The sequence below is a fragment of the Falco naumanni genome, chromosome 12, assembly GCF_017639655.2.
Source record: "Falco naumanni isolate bFalNau1 chromosome 12, bFalNau1.pat, whole genome shotgun sequence".
NCBI lineage: Eukaryota > Metazoa > Chordata > Aves > Falconiformes > Falconidae > Falco > Falco naumanni.
This window is the reverse complement of record NC_054065.1, coordinates 6,394,555-6,414,546: the sequence shown is the minus strand read 5'-3', so window position 1 is coordinate 6,414,546 and position 19,992 is coordinate 6,394,555. Positions and strand designations below refer to the sequence as shown.

General features: G+C 42.9%; 1 protein-coding gene across 3 annotated transcripts in view; it reads left to right on the top strand.

The window, feature by feature from the left end:
• The window catches only part of PAK5 (p21 (RAC1) activated kinase 5), a 96,245-nt gene that overhangs the window by 23,365 nt on the left and 52,888 nt on the right, over nucleotides 1-19,992 (top strand). The window contains exons 2-3 of one of the 3 annotated variants that reach the window (XM_040612076.1): nucleotides 18,328-18,404; nucleotides 19,745-19,794. The exons of 1 other annotated variant lie outside the window; for it this stretch is intronic. The gene's annotated coding sequence lies outside the window, so the exon portion shown is untranslated. The remainder of the gene's footprint in view (nucleotides 1-18,327; nucleotides 18,405-19,744; nucleotides 19,795-19,992) is intronic. One more of the 3 variants, XM_040612078.1, reaches the window with a different exon arrangement.

The window sequence follows — 19,992 nt, the reverse complement described above, 5'->3', positions numbered from 1 at the left end:
GTGCTGGGAAACCCTTTGGAAATGAATATTTAATACAGAAATAAAATGATTATATGTACGTGTAAATGCTGTATTTATCTCCCTGCAGCCCTATAAATGGCTGGTAGCTAACAGCCCAGGAGGGCTATAACAATTACAGCTCTACTGTCTTGGCTAATAAAAAATCAATTCCATTGAGAAGATCTTACGCTTTTCTTAATGGGAGGTGCTGGAAGCATTACCCCCGTTTTAACTATGCATCTGCAAGGAAAAGGGGCTATCTTGGAGTCCAGCTTTCCCCAAAACTGTAAACTTTTGAAAAATGCTATTTTCCTAAGCCATCTTTTCCTTGGCAGCCTGTGGATACACAGTGCTCATGGTCAGCAGCCTCTTCCCTGGCACCTACCAGACTTTTTCCCGACTGAACATCTTTGGTTTGGTTTTAGTTTTCTTTTTTGGTTTTTGTTTTTTGTGTTTTGTTTTGTTTTTGGGTTTTTTTTTTCCCCAAGAGGCAAACTCCGAAACAGAAACTTTTTGCAGACTTTGTATTGGTTCTGTCAATATTTCACAACAAAAAGTTTCTCTTTCTATGGCAGTGCAAGAGAGATGGGTAGAACCCAAAACTTAAGAGTGAGCTGGAGTACATTATTTGTGGGTGTATAGACCCATACCCAGTCTCTGTGTGGGAGCTGGTACTGGGGCTGGTAATGACTGAAGTCTTCAGTAAATGTTTTTATGTAGACTTTCTCTATTACGCGGAGTTGTATAGTCTTGTTTCCTAGGGGCAAGATATAATTTGTACACTAATAGACTGTCCTATTTAGACAAAGCAGACCTCTTTAACACCATTCCTATTAATTGGTTTTCACTGCGTTAACTACAGCAGGGATAGGGACATTGTAATTGTAGAGAATTGTTCTCTAATTTGGGGAAACCAGACAACACTCAGTGCTCAGCTTCCAGTGTGAGTTTATCTCTGTATTTAAAGATGGTATTTACAACCATTAATGTAATCTTGGGGTGGCTGCAATTATGTGAATAACCATGTGGGAAGGAGTCATAACACAGTATAAAATAAAGCACCAGAGAGTGCAAATATGTTTTTATAGAAAAAATGAGAGCGGAAGGGAGATGGAGATGGGATGCCAGTGCTGCTGCATCCCAAGGCTGGCATGGATGGGTATTACAGTTTATATTGAGCACAGGGATGGGGTCTGGGTGTTGGCATTGCCAAGCTTACTGCAGCAGTCCCCATCCTCCAGTGGAAAGAAAAGGTTTATTGCCTGTTTAAAGTGGCTGGGAAATCATTGAAGGCTTTGAGCAAGACCCACCACAGTTCATTGGGCACTGCCTCTGGGATACATCTCCCAGGTTGCAGCTTTGGTCCCTAGCAGGAGCAGTCTTCCTGCCTAGCGAGATCCTCTTTTTACCTTCATTTACTTTCATTGTGGTCATTTCCTTCCCTCCGTGCTGGGTAGGAGAGTGGAGAGCCTTCTCCCGGTCCCCTGCTGAAACCAAGAAGACCCAGACCCATGGGGGCGAGAGTGCACCCTCATAGTACGTTAGATACTGAGCCTGATGGAAGGGACTCTGCCACCCATCTCTCTACTCTGTGCACGTGGACTGGGGTGGATGATGCACATCAGTGCGTTGGTTTCCCAGAGCTTGTGTGTATTACTCTGTTTTAAAATATCTCTGGTGCTACTAAATTGATACGTCTACAATGCTGCAAGGATACATAATGCTGTCAGGGTAACAGAGGACCTTTTTCTTTCAGACAGAAATATGGGGTCTCAGCTAGCATCTTCACGTTCAGGGTGTTTGAGCCTTCTCTCAATCCATAGGACCTTCTTGGCTATGGAGTCACCTTCCGAATTTTTTTTTTAAAAAGACACTTTCCACCATCAGCTTGATTTGATGCAGGTGAGTTAGTGAGATCCCTCCAGCCTAGCCAGACCTCTTTCCCGCAGCTTAAAATGTAGAATATTTGTGTTCCCATGAAAGCTATCTGCAAGGTATATAGTACCAAGGGCTTATTCGCTGCTGCGCAAATGGAGGCAGTGATCCCCTCACCGCCCTGCACCCGTGTCTTGAAATCATCTTAATATACTGTATCATGGCGCTTTAGAAACTCAAATCTCTTTTTAGCCTGACTTCCTAAGGAGACTTAATGTGCTCATGCTCTGTTTATATCTTTATCCCTCCCTTCGAGAACTTTTGAACTCGTGGGCCCAGATCAGCCAAATTTATCAGCTGAAGGTGTTGAAGGTAGTAAGGCTGCAGGGTTTTTTTTGGAGCTAGATAAAGCAGTGACACTGAAGAAGAGTGCTTCTGTGTCAGCTCACAGCTGCGGATCAGACGTGAAGTCTGCAAGAGAGGCTTTCAGACACCCAACCACACACCAGCCGTGGGAACTGCTTTTTTTGCAGAGCCCCAGCAAGGCCAGCCCCAAGGCAGGTGCCGTGCCTTGGCAGCACTGGGGCTCGCAGGACTCCCCCGTTCCTGCTTTTGTGGAGCTTGGCCATGTGAGAGGCCATTTGGCTGTAAACAGCAAGCTGCAGGTAGGGGAGGAGACATCCCAATGGCAAACACGTTTTCTGCAATGTTACAAAAACTGGCAAGCTTTGGAAGAAACAGAGCAAAACTTGCATTCTGATTTTTTTGCTTTGGAAGCGTACAGGGAGATCATGAGGGTCACAATGGTGATGTGGGTTGGTTTTGGTTGTCTGGTTTTTGGGTTTTTTTTCAAAGCTCTGTCCTTAAACAGAGTGATGGAGAATCTCAGATTTTGGCCTTTCACAATGACTTGCCTGCACATCTGACACCAGAAAAAATGTTGAATGAAGCCAAGCCCACAGGTTCAGGCGCAGGGAAACTGATTAAAGCTGCATCTAGTCATGCATGTGTATGTATGCTTACATACGTGTGCATTTACATGCATGTATGTGTTATAGGCACATGTTTTGCAGTACTTTGTATTTCAAGCCATTCTAATGGCAGAGTGAGATTAATTGTTTTTAATCTCAAATTTGAGAATAAGTGATAGGAGAAAACTCCTGTGGAGTCTTATCCTGGGGGGCAGGCAGGTACATTTAAGATACTCTTAACAGCTAAACTAGACCTTGCTGTGATCCAAAACCTGTGAGCTTTTTCAGGCTTTGCATCTTTTTCCTGCAGATACATGAGTGGTTCCCCGTGGTCTCACCTGACCAGAGTAAAACAAACACACCCACTGGGTTATATCTCATGAACTGAAAGCTTGTGTAAACTGAAGTCTCTCAGCAGCATCAATGAATTAAATCCTTTTCGGGGAGCAAAAGATAATCATGCGAAGAGGCTCAGTTTCCCTCCGCTGTGCATCTGTCAGCTGCCCACAGGGAGGGTGGAAAGCAGCTCTGCTGCTCTAGCCCTGTGGGGAGAGATGGGGGACCAGATGGGTGGGGGATTACATCTGTGACGGCAAGAAGGGAATTGGGAACGGCTGTGCCAGCAGCTCTGTCACTGCTGGCGCACGTGCAGGTACGTGTTGCAGCACTCTCCAAACTAGCCGGCTGCAACAAGGTCTCTTACCACCTCATACCAGCATGCTCTTCATGCCAGTCCCTCTGCTGCCTTCTCCTTGTCTCGCCTCATCCAGCGCTCACTCTCCTTTTTTTTTTTTTTTTTTTTAAGTTTTTAACAAACATTACAACTCTTTTACAAATAAGTTTTTCATACAGTCTTCTATAACTCCTCTACAGGTACAGGGAGGTATACCCTGCTGCAGCTGCTTTGCTCGGTCTTGGGGCCACATCCAGCCCTCCTGCACAGAGGTTTGAGGCATACACAGTTACTTAGATGAGGAGGAGGTGGTTGCGCTGCAGGCTGCTGAGGATGCTAAATCCATTTCTACTCAGCAACTCATTGTATTTGAAACTGGAAGGTGGAATTGAAAAGGATGATCTGCTAATCTCAAATAGCTTTTTTTCTTTTAAGTTTTAATCTTAAATTTATACTTGTGTCTTAGGTTTTAAAAGGAATAAGCTCTGTTTCAAATCAGTGTTTGACATGACAAAGATTGTCTGATGTTAGTGTATAATTGTAAAGGTAGTAACAAGAAAATGCTGATTAACCTTTAAGTAGGGCTAAAACTTTTTGTTCCTAATTGCTAGGACACTTTTGACAACCTCTTTATGATAACTTCTCATTGCAATAGTCATCCAGGGGTATGTTTCATGACTAGTCAGAATGCCATTTAGGAGGAAGGCTGCAGAAAAGGTTTGTCACCAATGACTTTATAATAATTATTTTTTTTTTGCCTTTTGTTATGTGCACATCATATTGTGCTCTTGGCTTCCTAAGTCTTTTCTTCCTTGCTGCATGAATCTCATTTTCAGCTTTTGCTCTTCAATCTTCATGAAACTAATTAAAAAATAAAAATTTCCAAAGTTAATTTTTTTTTCCAGAGCTTTCTGCGTGGAAAGTGTTTGAAGCTAGAATTTCTGGTGCCTTGATTTTCCTGATGGTTTCCTGGTAACCTTTTGCTTGAATGGATGTGGGTCTTCAAATGTTCCCTTTTTCCCTACCAGCACATATGCCAGACTTTGGTACTTTAATAATCGTGTTACTGACTCTAGGACCTTTTGGACTGGCTTTCTCATTTTTCTCATGCGGTTTATTATTTTTGGCCTATTCACTCTGGTTAATAGCTGGTTAAATTGAATTATATGAAATTGAGCTTGATTATTTAACATTAATTAAACTATTCCGGGTCTCCGTTCTTTAGATCTCTTGAGAAAGAATTACAGTATTCCCCTTCCGATATAACCTACATTAGGAGCATCAGCTGAACTTTTTTAAACTAAGTAAAGCTCATTGCTTTCTTGAGGTGAATGTTGTTAAGGACTGATGTTCATCATCTCTGATGAGAGACATGCCCCATCTTAAACACTGGGCAGTGCTTTCCCATAATAAAAGCTTGTAAATGGGATTTATTTATTTCCTTTCTTTTTCTTCTGTGGGTTTTTTTGTGTTTTTTTTTTTTTTTAAGAATAGCCTTCCCAGCTAGGAATTCAGGAGTCTGCTTATATTGCGTTCAAATAATCTCACAAGTGCATGAGACCTTTTCCACAAGCGTGATATAAATCACAGGTTAGGTAGTATGAGCTGCCTAAACCGATATTTTAAAATTATAGTCAGTCTTATTTTAACCAGGGGCTTCAGAGCTAATAAATATTGACTCGGACATACTTAATTAATTATAAAATATAATGGTGTCCTGGATTTATTTTGAAAGGATTGAATAGTTATCATACTTAGATTTTCATCTGTTCTGTATTTAGTTTATGTACCGTCCTATGTGGCGTGTTGTAGGCAGTTCTTATGACATACTTCAACTCTAGTGCTATGACTTAATTACTTTAAGTGAAAGGTCCATTTGTATTGGGTGGGGCATGCAGCTATATAATTACCTTGATGAAAGAATTAAACTATGAATAAAACTACATGATGTGGGTAGTTGGGGCCCTTTGGCTCAGGAGGGCTGTGGGTTTGCTCTTAGCAGAAAAAAAGCTTTGAAGGTCATTGTGGTGCGGGCCCAGTTTTGCGCAGTGCTTGCAAATCTGTGGTTCTGAAAGAAAATTGCAATGGTGAGCGCCTGCACTAACTAGGTGTGCCCCAAGCCTTTCTGGTGGGTATAACACTGCCCTTCTGGTGCTGTTTCAAAGAAAAAGTGTATTCAAACCACCACACATCCACAGCCCCCGGACCTGGTCTGGGAAAGCTTTCTGTTGCACTGGTGGGGGTTCTTGTGCTGCCAGCCCCAGCCGGCGAGGTCAGCCATCCTCCCACCTGCAGCCCTGCAAAATACGGCTTATCTGGAGAAAGAGCTGGGCACCACGTGACTGAATTTCCAGGATGCGTTGACGCAGATTTATCCATAGCTGTGTATAGCATGAGCTTTCTCAGTTATGTTTCTAGTACCAGTTCTTGTGCCTATTGTGCTGATGTTTCCCAAGTGTTTTCCCTAGTACTTGTGTAAAATTCACTGCTTTTCAAACATTGCTGCTGTAAATTCTCAGGTTAATGTATCTGAAGGAAACAAATACAAAGATTAAGTAAAGCATTTTGTACCCAGACAGATATTACAGAGATTCTCCCCTGATCTGATTCAGCCTGATTGTAAATCTGTTGTAACTCTTAATTTCCCTCCTCTGTGAGATAGCAAACAGCTGCGTCCCATCCCAGGTGATCACCCTGGATTTATGCGAGCATAGGGGGAACGCTGTGTGTTTTCTGACTTAACATGTGCAGCACAGATACATTGTTCCTAAAGTAGCACATCACTTCTAAGAAAATGAGAAAGCAATTTAAATGCATGACCAGTTGGTTTGCCAGTCGAATAAGAAATGGTTTCCAGAGGCCATGAATTATGCGCCAAGTCATTTTTAATATTAATTTTATTGGTGCTTTTTAAAGTGGCTCTAGCAGTAGAATTTTGAAAAGATTCAAAATAGTTGGAACCCATGGCAATAAGCAGCTCCAAAGACTGTTACCTTCTTGAGAAAACCAATGGCAAATTAAGCTGCTACTTGCCTCAGAAGAAAATCAGACCTTGGTCCTGTGAGCTTTGGTACTTGTTTCGCTTTGAGCACAGGAATATTCTCGTTAACCCTTATAAGACTAAACAGCAGGAATAAAGTTATGCCTATGTGTGGGTAAGATAAGGGCTTAAACTCCCCTCAGCATCAGACACGATCTGTGCCTCGAGCTTGTGATTTCCCAGGGAAGCACTCACATGGTAAGAGGTGGACTCAAAGGTCTGAAATCAAACACAGGCTTCTGGGGTAATGCAGACAAATCACTTCACGGTGCAGTTGAATGGGGCTTGTCCCACTTGTTTTTTCTTTGCTCTGCCTTTTCCGTGTAGGCAGCAAGCCCTCCGGGGTAGGGACTGCATCATATGTGCAGCAGATGTGGCTCTTGTCTGGTAGGTGGTACCTGCGGTCTTTATAGAGATGAGTTTGGCTTTTTGACATCAATTAAGCGAAGTTCAGACAAAGCCCCTCAGAAGAGTTAAATCAGCATAATTTGTTGGTGGAACCGGGGACGTTGGTGCTAAGATGTCTGCTTTAGAAATGTATTTTGAACAATTCCCCTGCGATGCAAGCACGTAATGAAGTAAAAAGGTATTCTGAGCCAGATTTTGCAGTTACTCGAGTGTCAGTGATGTGCAGAGCCTCATGTCAACTCAAGATCTTTTCCCTGTCTGCACAGGCGGTGTTTTTACCAAGCATTCAGAGTTTTTCCCTGTGTGTGGAAATACCATTGCTCATGGAATTTATTGTTGCTTTTCAGGGGTTGAGTCATCTCTGTAACTCTCCAAAGTGGGATGCTAAGGTGCAATCTGCACCCTTATCCCGGAGGGTGCAGAGGGCTTCTGGTAACCCAGCGCAGTGGCGGCAGGTGCTGACGTGTATGGGCCGTGGATGTTGTGTTGGCCAGCAGCGTGGGGCTTGTTGGGTTTGATCCTGCCAGATACCTCTCCTGTCTGTCTGGCTTTGGCAGTGGTGAAGCATGCTTCGCTAGTCCTGCGTCTGGGATCCTGAGCAGTAAATCTGGGAAGGATGGACAGCTTCCTTGGCAGAGAAGGAAGTTGTACTGCTGGTGGGTGGCTAACCCGGTCCCACTTCAGTCTGTGTGCACACCTGAGAGTTTTGAGGAGGCACTGAGACATCAATACACTAGAGCATTTAGAGATGATGGTGAGGAGACTCCTCCTGAAGATCCTGTTAAATCCCTGCTTTGAATAAGACCTTGAAGAGATCTGGAACTGCTTCTCCCACCCCAGCTGAGCTGTGTTACTGCATAGTCTTTCGGCATAGGAGCAGTGTTGTCACTTTTTCCTCCTCCACTGCTGTTTCATGAGCAGTGCTGCATTTCTGAGGAAGAAAGCCGTAGTCCATAAGTAACTTCAGATCCTCCAAAGCAGTATTTTTTACAAATAAGCCACATCAGTTGTTTTTTGTTTTTTTTTTTTAAAGACCTATTTTGGTTTGTCTGACACATGGCTGCTGTTTCTATTGATCTCTCTTGACATCTTTTCTGTAACTATTTTTAATCGTTACTAACAGGATGAGTGTTTTCCCTTCCCAGCTGTGTTGAGCACTTGCCCTTGTAGGAGATGTTTCTTTAGCCTGCAGTAGCCATGAGCCCTGGGCACACGTGGGTCCAGCAAGTCCTAGTACCGTGGGATGAGACCTCGGAGTCCGCTCAGCCCTGAGGTGTGTCTACACTCAGCCTTGCCTTCGTGAGCTGTCCGGGGTATCTGCCATGTGCTTCTCTTCCTTCGCCAGCTCAGTCCTTGCTTGCAGGGCACCCTCGCCCTCCTGCAAATCCCAGAGCAGCTCCTGATTGCTGGGTATCTACTGCCATAGGTGGCATTGCTCTATTGGAAGGGAAAATATTCAGCAGCAAAGTAAAACATTTGCTGGTAGAAAGCTGTAGCATCTGCAATCCTTGGTTGTGTTAGCAATTTCGATATCTTTGCCATACTAACAGTAATTTAAACAGGTGTACTGTTGAATGGAGGACAGCTAGGGGTTGTGGAATTTTACATTTCCCTCGTGTTCACTGCAAGCTGCCACGGAGCCCCGCTCTGCTGGTAATTGTAGTACTACAAGTGAGTGGCTCCTTTGAAGTCAGTGGCAGTAAATCAATGTGAAACCAGAGGAGCACTGGGACTGGCACCCAGCACGGCTCCCCAACGGTGTGCCGTCATGCTGTAGGTGGTCACAGCATTTTCTTCTCCTTCTGCAGAGATTACTGCACAGCTGCTTTCCCTGACAGCCTGATGTATGCCCAGGAATTTATGGAGCTGAACAAATGATTACAGAAGAACTGTGTGTTTTATTACACTTGGACTAATTTTCCCAAGCCAGAGGGTAGATCCCCTCTTCTATACCTGTGCTCTGGTTGTGCAGCTGCTCTTCATCCTCTTTGATAGTCTGAAACGTGCAGATTAGGGGACTCAAGGGGCCAAGGGAGTCATTCATCCTACTTTGGAAGTTGGGCCCAGGAGCAGAGTAGGTGTTGCTGCGGTTTGCCACCAGCCGTGACCTTGCTGGGGGATGCAGCAGGATATAACGGTCCAAATCGAGCAAAGCACAAGAGGAAGAAAGCTTTTCAAAATGAAAATTGGCGGAAGTTTTTTAAAATTTCATTTAAGTTTACTGGATGTTTGGTCTCAAAGCTCATTACAGGAGGAAAACTGAACACTTACCTTCATCTCCATTAGCTACTTTGGTAGTCCAGGAACTGCATTAGCGCTGCCAGAGTTAATGAAGTGTGTGAGTTAAAAGCTTTGTGCAGTCCCTCCGCTTTCTCAAGTGTCACTGAGGCCTGACTTGGCCCATTCCTCAGCAGTAGGCTTGTACAGATGTTGCCAAGTGTGAGATGTGACCCACAGGAACCTCACTGGTGGTGCTGAACAAGCCAGGGGAGACCTGGCCGGGCTCTGGGATCCTGGCTTGAGGTTTCAGCACCCTGCAATCAAGAAATGCAGATTTCCATGTTTGAACGGAGCCCATTAAGCCTGGAGCATCGCCAGCACCGCAGAGTTGCTGTTTCCATGGAGGCAGCTGTGAAAGCAGATTTTTCCTTTTAAAGAAAGGCAGAGCATGGGACAGAACACATGTACTCCAAATGGGTGGAAGTTCTTTAACAAACTCTGGCAGAAATGCACTGGTACTGATAAATCTATGCAGAAAGCGAGTCCCCTTTAGCCACACAAACATAAATGAATTTCCTAGAAACCAATTGCAAGCACGTTTTTGTAGAAAGCCAAGGATTCCTCACGTGTACTGGGTGGCTTCTGACTTTCCTGGGATGTTGGTATCTGGAGATGGGGTGTCACTGATCTCAGAAAGTCTTGCTTCCAGGGTGAAGAGTTGAGCCCAAAGAATTTTTATGGATTTGTGAAGCTCTCCTGTTGGGGGAAGGGAACTGCTGAGGCTGGGTTTGTGTCTAATTAACTTGGTTGTGGGTGATCAGGGTGCTGGGAGAAATAAGCAGGGTGGACCCAGCAGAGGGGACCTGCAGCAGCTGCCACGTGGCACCAAGCAAGTTGTGCTGCTGTCATTTCGCCCCATCACAGCCGATCAGATCTTCCTCCCTGCCTTTTAAAAGCCACTTGGCTGGCTTTCCCCTTCAGTACTGGATCAAGTCAAAGCTACTTCATTGATGCAGCTCCTTGCCTGGCGTATCCTCCCTTACTCAATTTTCTATTGCATCTGTGCCCTCTGGCTCAGCCTCCCCCTTCTTTACCAGCCGCTTGTGTCGATACCTCTGTGCAGCTCCTGCCTTCCTGGAGAAACCCAGTGTCATTTCTACATTCATGCCTACCACCCTGCCCTCATCGCTTCTGCGCTTCCCATTGCAGGCCCTTCTCTTCCTTGCCATCCAGTTGACCAGTACAGCCTTCCTATAGGGATTGTCTGTCCCTTGCATTCATGCACCAGGGTTTTTACTTAAGTGCTGGGAGCATCCTTCAATGCAGTTGGTGTCATGGCAAATAAATATAAACTATGCAGTGGTGGGGAGCCCAGTGAACAGTTGCATGCTGAAAATCTGCAGTTTTTTCCAGTGTTTTGTGTTGGGGGAAAAGAGCTTGGTGCTGGTTAGCACTGAAGAAAACTAATGGCTCTGGTAAGGGATAATGCTATTCCTCCTGTTTTCTGATTCAGCAGGGTAGGTAGCCTTTAACATAAAGAAAACCTTGCCACAGAGGTCACGTACGCTGCCAAGTGGATGCAACACGGGGCGAAGAGGAAGGCACTAGCGGGAAGCAGATGGGCAGCACAGTATGTGGTTTGCCTGACATTTGCTGCTTGGCTATAGGCAGCTCAGAAATGAGTTACATGGGACTAAAGAAAGAGGAAAAAACACTGAAACCATCAATATTCAGAAGAGCGGAAGAAACAAATATATTCACCTAAATGTCCGTTGGTGACTCAGGCTTAAGGGCAATATGTGGGAACAGTAATGGTGCCATTACCAGCACGAAGGCGTGCAGGGAAGAGGGGCTGTGAAGGTGGAGATGGGCAGCTGCTGACTTCTGGAGGAAAATGCAAACTAATGGAAATAGTTTCTTTGAGGGTCTGTTCTTTTCTTCACGGACCACAGAGACTCTTTCCAAACCAGACTTGTGAGTTAAACACTTGTGCCAAAACGGATCCAAGTACTGCTACCTTCCTCGGAGTGTTTCATTAGGCTAATTTGGAGAATAATTCGGTCTGAATCATCTCCACGTGATTCATCCATATGAATTGCAGGCTGATTGCGATTTCTGCCTCTGTACCTCCCAGCTGAAAGCAAGCTGACCTGCAGGTTTTTGCTTTGGTGCATCCATAGGAAAATTTTGCTTTGCTGGCCTGTCATAATTTTTTCCTCATTCCAGATATTTTTAAACAAACAGAAGAGATTAACTTGAGTGGAAGGCTTAATTGACCTCTGTCAAACAAATCTCTTTCTTAGAGAAGCGTGAATTAACCCCCCATTTTTATTCTTGCAATTTTAACTGGCTGGTGGTATCTCGTCTGTAAAACAATATACTCTGATTCATTAAGCCTTAATATCTTAGACTTTTGAAAGCTGATTTTGTAGATACAGAATGTATAACACCTGTCCTGAAACCTTCCATGTTAATAACTTATTAATATTCTGTCCTGATTTTTAGGCATCTGGTAGTGTCTATTTTTTACTCTGTGTCCTTGTAACCATAACTTGTATATATTTCCTACCTAGTTCCTGCAGTGCCTGAGTTTACTCCTGTATTGCCCTATTATGTATTTATTAGTTTCAGTGTGTGGTGGTGATCAGGAAAATCTCCTTTCTCTGTTACAGTGAGAACCCTTGATCTGCTACCTGTTCTGCTGAGGGCAGTTTTTAGGTCTGCTGTTATTTTGCAGCAAACATCGGGAGTCAAAAAGCGAGAGGAGAGTAACTTTGCTCCTGATAACCCAAGATGACAGTGAGGGTAGGGATAGACTAACAGCTGGTGATGAAGTTGTTTGTGATGAAGTTTAGAGAGATTGGAAGATTATTTTGCATAAGTAGGTAATATAGGAGTGGTGTGGGGAAAGGTAGGAGCTAATAGAGGTAGTCCTTTGGGAGCCAGCTGTGGCTCAGCATGGGGAGCAGGAGCATGGTAAAACTGGGAGTCCAGGAAAAATGGGTGATGTGGAGGAGCTACAGGGAGTCCTGGCTCTGCTTGGAAAGTGGAAATGGAGGAAGAAGGTACTACTGAGTTCTCTTCATGCACTCTTCAGATTTAAGTATGGCTTTAGCCAAGAGTAAAAAAACCAACCCGTAGTTCCTCCTCCCCCCGATCTGTAGTTTCCTTGCTCTGATTATTACCAAGTGTGGAAGCATTTGCCCCTGCACATGTGATGAATGCCAGCGGCACTGGAAAGCTGTCATCGGAAGTGGGGGAAAGAGAAAAAGCTCTTCTTATGTTTCCTGGAGCACGTTTGCATTATCGCTCTTCTGCTTTGCCTGTAACTTGTCTTTTCCTCTGAATTAGAAAACTACTTACAAGCTGGTAGGCAAGCAGTGATTTTGCATGTTAAATAGTGTGATTGCTTCATCCCAGTGAGGTGGTACTCTTTCGGGGTGGACAGCTGAAAAATACATATATTAGTAATTAAAATAGATTTTATTTAAAATAATGGATCAGAGATTTTCCAAGTTGGGAATTTTTGTCTCTTTTTCTGATGAACATAAAATTTTGCTGGGTTCAGAGCAGATAATGTGCAGGTCAGCCTTTGTCCAGCTTTACAAAACATTGGCTCAGAAAACACTGATAAAGGGGCATGGTTTATGTTTCTGAGGCTTTGGTTTCCACTGAGACCTGGGAGATAGTGGCAGCAAAAGGGAGGGAAGCAATGTCTCCTCTAGCCTGTGTTACAAAGAAAGGGAAGAGGAAATATGCTTTCTCAAATAAGTCAGCCATGCTCCCCCTCTCCCCTGCTTTTGCTTGTACTCTCACCATATAGGGTTATTTTTCCCATCCTGCTATCGATAGAGGGAAATAGAGAAGAGAGTGACTATTTCTAGGGCCAGAGTCCTCCCACTGAAGCCAACAACCTTGAATATGGGCCCAAATGATGCTTTAGAAAGCCCGACTGTGATGACACAGCTGTACACCAGGGAAAAGATAAATGGCATTTGAAGATGACTTTCAGGGAGGTACAAAACACACAGCTGCAGATACCTAGCTCTGCTCTCAGCAGGTACGCAGGAACAAAATTTGCCCTGATGAGTCTGATAGCGATGCTTCGGATGAAGTCTGAAGCTCTTTGAATTTTCGAGTTTTCTTTGAGTTTTGAAGCTCCTCACCCATAAGTCAACTCTGTAAAAGAAACAGTCATGCCACCCTAGTAAATATACATATTTTTTTTTCCTTTCTCCAGAAATACCCAGCTGCATATTTGCATTTAAAAAAGGGGATCTGTATGCTGAATGAACTGCGGTTTTTAAATGGCACCATGGGTAGTTAAAGGCTGCATGGCAGCTCCACTGCAGATACAGCTTTTCTAGCCTGAGCCCCCACTAGCAGGAGAGGAGCAGCTCACATGGACTTTGCGCTGATTTATTCATATCACAGCTCATATGTGGGCGATCTGAGCCTTCAGCTTGTGGCGTCCTGAGCATTGGTTACTTTCAAGGACACGCCACAAGTAAGAAACACGGGAGGACAGGATGATGTTGTTTCCATTTAAAACACTCAGCCTGTATGTAACAAGAAAGGATAGTTATAATAACATGGTTGATTACCATCAGAGTACTAAAAGGGAATTTTACTGGAAAAGGTATAACACAGCCCACTGCTTTGCATAATAATTTTAAAAGCTGTTCAGGATATCTTCCTGCCTTTATCCTGAATAAGCTGAAACTAATTTAGAAAACCAAGGTTGTCCGTACAGCTGAACTCAAGGCTGGGCACTGCACACGATTACACACGCTAGGGTGGGTGCACAGGGTGCAGCCAAAGGCTGAGTCAGTGGTGTGCATAAGGTGTACAGACTAACTTACCGGGCTATATTGTAAAGATGTTATCGTCATTCATTTGTGATGTTTCAAATAATTTGAGTATCATGGCTGTCTTGAAATCGTGTTTCTAAAACCTTTGTATTGCCCCATGAAGCACACAGTAAGTAATCTCTGATGCCCACTCAGAGCACAGATGCTTTTCAGATCAGCTGAAACAAAAAAATACCAAGGAATCTATTGCATCATATGTCAAAAAATGGAGGAAAACCCAAAGTTTACATCTGGGAGTGTTAATCTTATCTTAAATAGCTTTTGAGTTTTATGTGATTCTGTATTTAAGAATAAAAGTAAAATGGTGGAAATGAAATGCAAGGTATTCTAGGACAACATATTTAATTTGTCCAGAAACAGTAATTTTGTTCAGATAAAAAATAGTATTTCCCTTAGTGTGTGAACTCCTGCACACTTAATTCTGTCTCAGCCAGGAAACTTTGCCTCTGGCCTCCGCCACCCGCCATAGCTGCACGTGTTTCCTTAATGCCTTTTTTTGCAGTCACTTTCCCAGCTCATCCTTTGATTTCCCAGTTGTATCAGCAGCTTTGTTGGAGTCGTTCCGTAACGAAGTGAGGAATGAATGAATTAATGAATCTCCCTGCCTCTGGAAACAGCGGTGAATGCAATCACAGTCAGTGTGCAGAGATGTCCGTCCTCTTTTTTTAATTATTGTTTTCTAATTGATGATGTATTTCTGCTGCTGAGACTCCGACAAGGACCTGCAATCCCAGATGCAAATACGCTATATTTCTGTTTCCCTGGGATATAAACAGAGGGTTCAGGACCTGGTGGGCTGCTGGCACCATTTCACTGAGCAGGATGGGAGCCATGAGCAGTTCATTCCTGAGAGGTGATGGCCAAGTTCTTCACCTCTGCGTAGGCTCAGCATCCCCCTCTGGTAAATAACATTTCTCAGAAAACACTTGGAGAAGGTCTTGCTTTCTCTCACAGACTCCTTGTTACAATGGCATTTTCTCAACAAGAAACGGCCTCCTTGGGAGCTGCGTGTAGAATCGGTCTGTCTGGGCTGCAGAGGGACGATGCTGCATTGTTTAAGCAGGAACATTTCTTCTGGGGGAGGGGTGGCATTTTAATGTAACTGTCTGAAAGTTTGGAATCTGAACCAGGATATACGCAGTTTCTCTTGGTGTTTCCAGACCAAGGTTTCTGGGAGCCATCTTAGCTGGTCACTTAGTCACCTGGAAACCTTCTTTCCTTGTTTTTTTGAGAGGCTGGAAGTGTGCTTTTGGACCATTTCAGATGAAATCCCTCATCTGGAGAGGCAAAATATGTCCTTCCCAGAATCAGTGTATGGATGGGCCCAGCAAAATGCAGTGATTCACATGTGTACATCCTTCTTCCAAGGAAGGAATCTGAGCTGCTTTCTGTTGCAGCATCATCTCATGGGAGGTGGTGGTGGTGGCCATCCAAGATGCAGTAACCTCTCCAGTTGCTCAAAACCTACCTGCGGTCCAAAACCATTTCTATCTTTGTCATTTAAGATGGAAAACAATGAAAAAATGACAGTAGTGTTCATCTTTCTGGATTTGCACTGATTGCCTGGAGATAAAAATGTGTAGGTTTTTCATTCAGTTTACGTTATATTATGGATTTTCTCTGGCTGGTCTCAAAACTTTCACATCTGTTTCAGAGATACAGCATAAAGGGTCTCTGTTCCTCCATACAACCTTTATCTGCCAGTTAAACAGCGAACAGGTGAGACCATTGCTTCCAAACTGATGTCTGGAGATGGAAAAATACAAAGTCTGCAGGGCAAGGTCACTTAGCTCTGAGAAAAAACAGTGTTGAGGAATTACTTAGTTGCAGTTACTGGATCATCTCCAACAAGCAAAAGAAAGCAGGACTGAGCAGGTGCCCCTTGATAAACATTCAATGTTCTTTATAAAGAGCTTATGGTAAACTTTCTGAAGGAGGCAATAAATAGTAAGCTCTAGCAAAGCCTTCAAGGGACCAGTTCTTGTTTTTAATATGGAAACAGCATTGCATGACAGCAACTCAATAGATAATAGGATAAGAATTGACTTTCAAACTAGTTTTTCAGCAGCACAAGGCAGAGTGAGAAAAGGACAAGAAAATATGTAAGGAATAATAATTTAAAGTAGAATCTATACATTTGCAATTTATTGCAGAATACAGAAATATTTTTTCCTTCAGTTATGTAAGAGTGATACAGAGCAAAACTTGATGCAAAGGTAGGATATGGATAGCGATAACAGTAGGTGTGGTTTTCATCTTCCAGGCACTTGCTGTAGATATGTTAATCTATAGACATGTTAGTTTGCATTTTAAAGATATTTTGACATATCAAATCTGATATTTTTTTTTCTTGGTAAACACTTACAGGTCAGAAGATGCGTTTCATCCATTCTTATCAGAGGCTTGGCATTAATAATGCATTAGGAAGCATTTGTTTCTGTTGATCATTCGTTGGAAAGCAATCTTTATTACAAATGTTATGGTAACACAGCAATTCCTGAGAGCTAGCACAGCCTGTACAGTTTTAGAAGTCAAATAAGAAATGAATTAATATTACTTTAGAAAAAAATCAGCATGTGGAATGCAAACATACCAGTGAGGATTTATGGCAGGAGACTGGCTCCAAAGCCCTCATCTTGTGAATGTGTCTCAGTGGCACATGATGCTATTGCAGGCATGTGGCCCCCTCTGGTCCTGTTTGTGCTTGTCAGTGCTTGCCCTGTGGCATTCACTGGGTGCTGTAAAATAACCTGTGCTGGGGCAGGCATCCCCCTAAAGCCCATCCTCGATGCAGTTTTGGTATGTTCGTGGATGACACCAGCACAAGCTATATTGTTTTGAGACCTAGAAAGCATTTTGCATCCTTTTTGTTAAAGTTAAAGCTGGTTGTTTTTTTCCTACAAATTATCAGGATGTATCAATAACAAATATGGGGCACTTATGAGGAACAGCATGGTCTTGTGATTTTTCTTTCCTGGGAACTGTAAAAAAGCTGTACCACTGCCTACCGCAGTTTGGTCATTGGTATGTTTGTAATGCCGGCTTTGCAACTACCATCAAGTGTTGAGGAGGAAGCTCTGGTTTTGAAAGGGTTAAAACTAATGTTTTACATGCAAAACAAAACCAAGGCATTTTAATGTCCCCTTTGTTGCGCTACAAGTCGGTGCCAATCTGTTTATTTTGCATGGACTTTGCCAGCACTGAGAGTGTGGCCCAAAATGCAAAGGTGTAACTTGGTCCATAGGATTGATCAGAGCAATTTTCTAGGTGCGTTTCAAGCACTTAGCTCAGTCCTTTCTCTTGACAGATGTAGGATTTCATATCCTTGCAGTTCTTGTCCTACAGTCACCCCAACCTGTAAGAACATTGATGTTTACTATTACTAATAGTAATAATTAAGTAATATTGTTTCACAACTCTAGTTTTGATACTTCCTGCAGGCTCTCCTGATCTCTGCTGACTCTGTCTTTTCTACTGATACAGCATCAGTTTCATCTTGATAGTATTTCCTTTTACTGATTGTTTTTCCTAATTCAAAACATAGAAAGAGTAGCTGTTTCAGTCATACCTACTTCCTTTATGATAGAACTCTATTTAAAAATACTAATAATAATATCAATTCAGAAAAAATATTACAGCTGCTTTGAAGTTTCAGAAATAGCTTGAGATCTGGGGTGTCTCACTTAATACATACTTTATTTAGTACCCCCTCCCTCTAGGTGTCCAGCATTTCCTACAAGGTTAATATCATTAATTATCTCAAGCTGAGCACCCAGAGGACTATTTGCTTCTGCTAATCTGGAATGTTTTCATTTGCTAGGGATAGAAATTATTAGAGTCACCTCCAGGGTTGGTGGGGTTTGGGTTTTTTTTCCCCCCTCTTTAATCTGCCCAGAGCGGTTGCAGACTAATTCACTGTAGAAACCTCTGTCTGTACATAGCTATATATGTGTGCATGTGTGTAAGATAATGGAGAGTGACTGGCTACAATACATGCGTTTAAAACACTCAACTGAAAATTACTAAGCATTAAAATCCACTGGGAATCACAAGACTTCTAAATTAGGCAAGCACATGTCAGTCAGTGTGTGGAAATGAGCCCTTGTACAAGAGTGGCTTTCAATAAGAAGAAAGAGTATTGTTCCCTGGAGTACATCAATCCTAGTTTGGCCACTCTGTACCAGCTTTTACTATTTCTCTGGAAGCATGCATTGCCTTTTGTTATTATTTTTTTTTCCTGTCTTTTGTTCCATTGTGCATTTCTATTAGACATGTCTCATGGGCCAGCTATCAAGAGACACCCTGCTGCGCTGTGACGAATGAAGGCGTTTTCAACCATAAACAAGGTATTGTGGGATTGAAAAGAAATGTGGACAATGACAAGTCCTGGACAGCTTGTAATTGTTTAAATGTATTTTTATTATATTGTGCAGTGACACAGGAACTCTGAAAAATTGGCTGATTTGACCTAAAGTTGAAATGGGTAGAATGCCATAGGGTAAATGAGGGGCCTTGGGAAAGATGGCATTTTTGTACTTGTCACATGTGGTCTGCTCCATCAGTGTGTATTTTTCCGTGATTAGAGCATGTATTTTAATAGTGTTGAAATGACTTATGAGTCCCATCTCAAAAAATACAAGGCACCTTGAAAATCTACCTAATAAGTTAAGTCCTATTGACAGTCAAGCTTTTTTTGTTCCTAAAACTCTTGTGGGCGTGCATGGGAAATGGTATTTCTGTACTTTCTTTGAATTAAAAAGAGAGAGTTGGTCTGGGAAAACACTGTGGTCACAGGTGATTAATTTTTCAGCAGTGACACAATTTACATGCGGAAGAGCTTAGCAGGATGGTAGAGGTAAAAGACTCTCGGAATTTGGGCTGTGTGGGCTGATTTAGCTCATTTGGGATTTCTAGATCCTTTTTGTGGCTGCCAGAGAGTCAGTGTTTACAGTCATCATTTTGATTCATTAGTAGGGATCTCAGAACATTTTCCAAGGGTTTATTTTATTGTTCCAAAATTGAAATGCTCAAATCATAATTGAGGTGAGCAGGAGGTTAAGAAGGGACCTCAGGAAACGGGGTCTTTAATTAGACAGATAAACCGACCTGGTATTATCCTGCATGGGGTGTTGTCCATCCAACGTGACAGAACAGTATCTGTTCACAAGGTCTGAAACTACCTTGTATCTAAACTAGTAATGAGATCTGCCTCTACGTAAGACCAGTAAGTAAATGAAGAAATCAAGAACCCACCTACCTGTGGTTTGAGCGTGTGTTGCAGGCAGTTGCCTGCTGGCTTCTAGGTGCCCCCTGTTCATCTCAATCCTGTACATCCAGAAAGATCCTCTGGGAGTTAGGGAAGCATTTAGGAGTATCTTATCTGGGCAGTTAAATAGGGTATCTCCTCTGTCCCAGAGTCACAGTGGTGTGTCAGGCCTGACCTGAAACCAGTGTGGTTTTTTAAGAGCCTTTCCATTAACTTTACTGGTTTCTCATTCAGTCCACTTTGCCTTTCCAGGTATTGCCTCTTGTTTCATCTCCTGAAAAACAGGGTAGCATTCACTGTATTCGGTTAAAAATTTAAAAAATAGAGGTAAAAATCTTCTAAAGAAATAAAGTATACCTGCAATCAAGGCACACTTTTCACACTTTTTCTTTTTTCCTTCCACGCCCCCCCCCTTCAAAGGAAACTTATGCTCTGATTGCAGCCAGCAGCAGAAGGTCCCCACCGAGAAGGTTAGTACTATCCTTAAAGCAAACAAAAAGGAAATGCAAAACTATTCATTGCTATTCCTTATTTAAAAAAAATAAGGATTTTCCTCATTTTTAGCTGTATAGATACACAGATATGTGTTGGTCTCCTTCTGTTCACCTCAGTGGCAGGGAATTGCACCAGTGTGAGCTGAAGTAGAACCAACATAATTTTTACTTCTC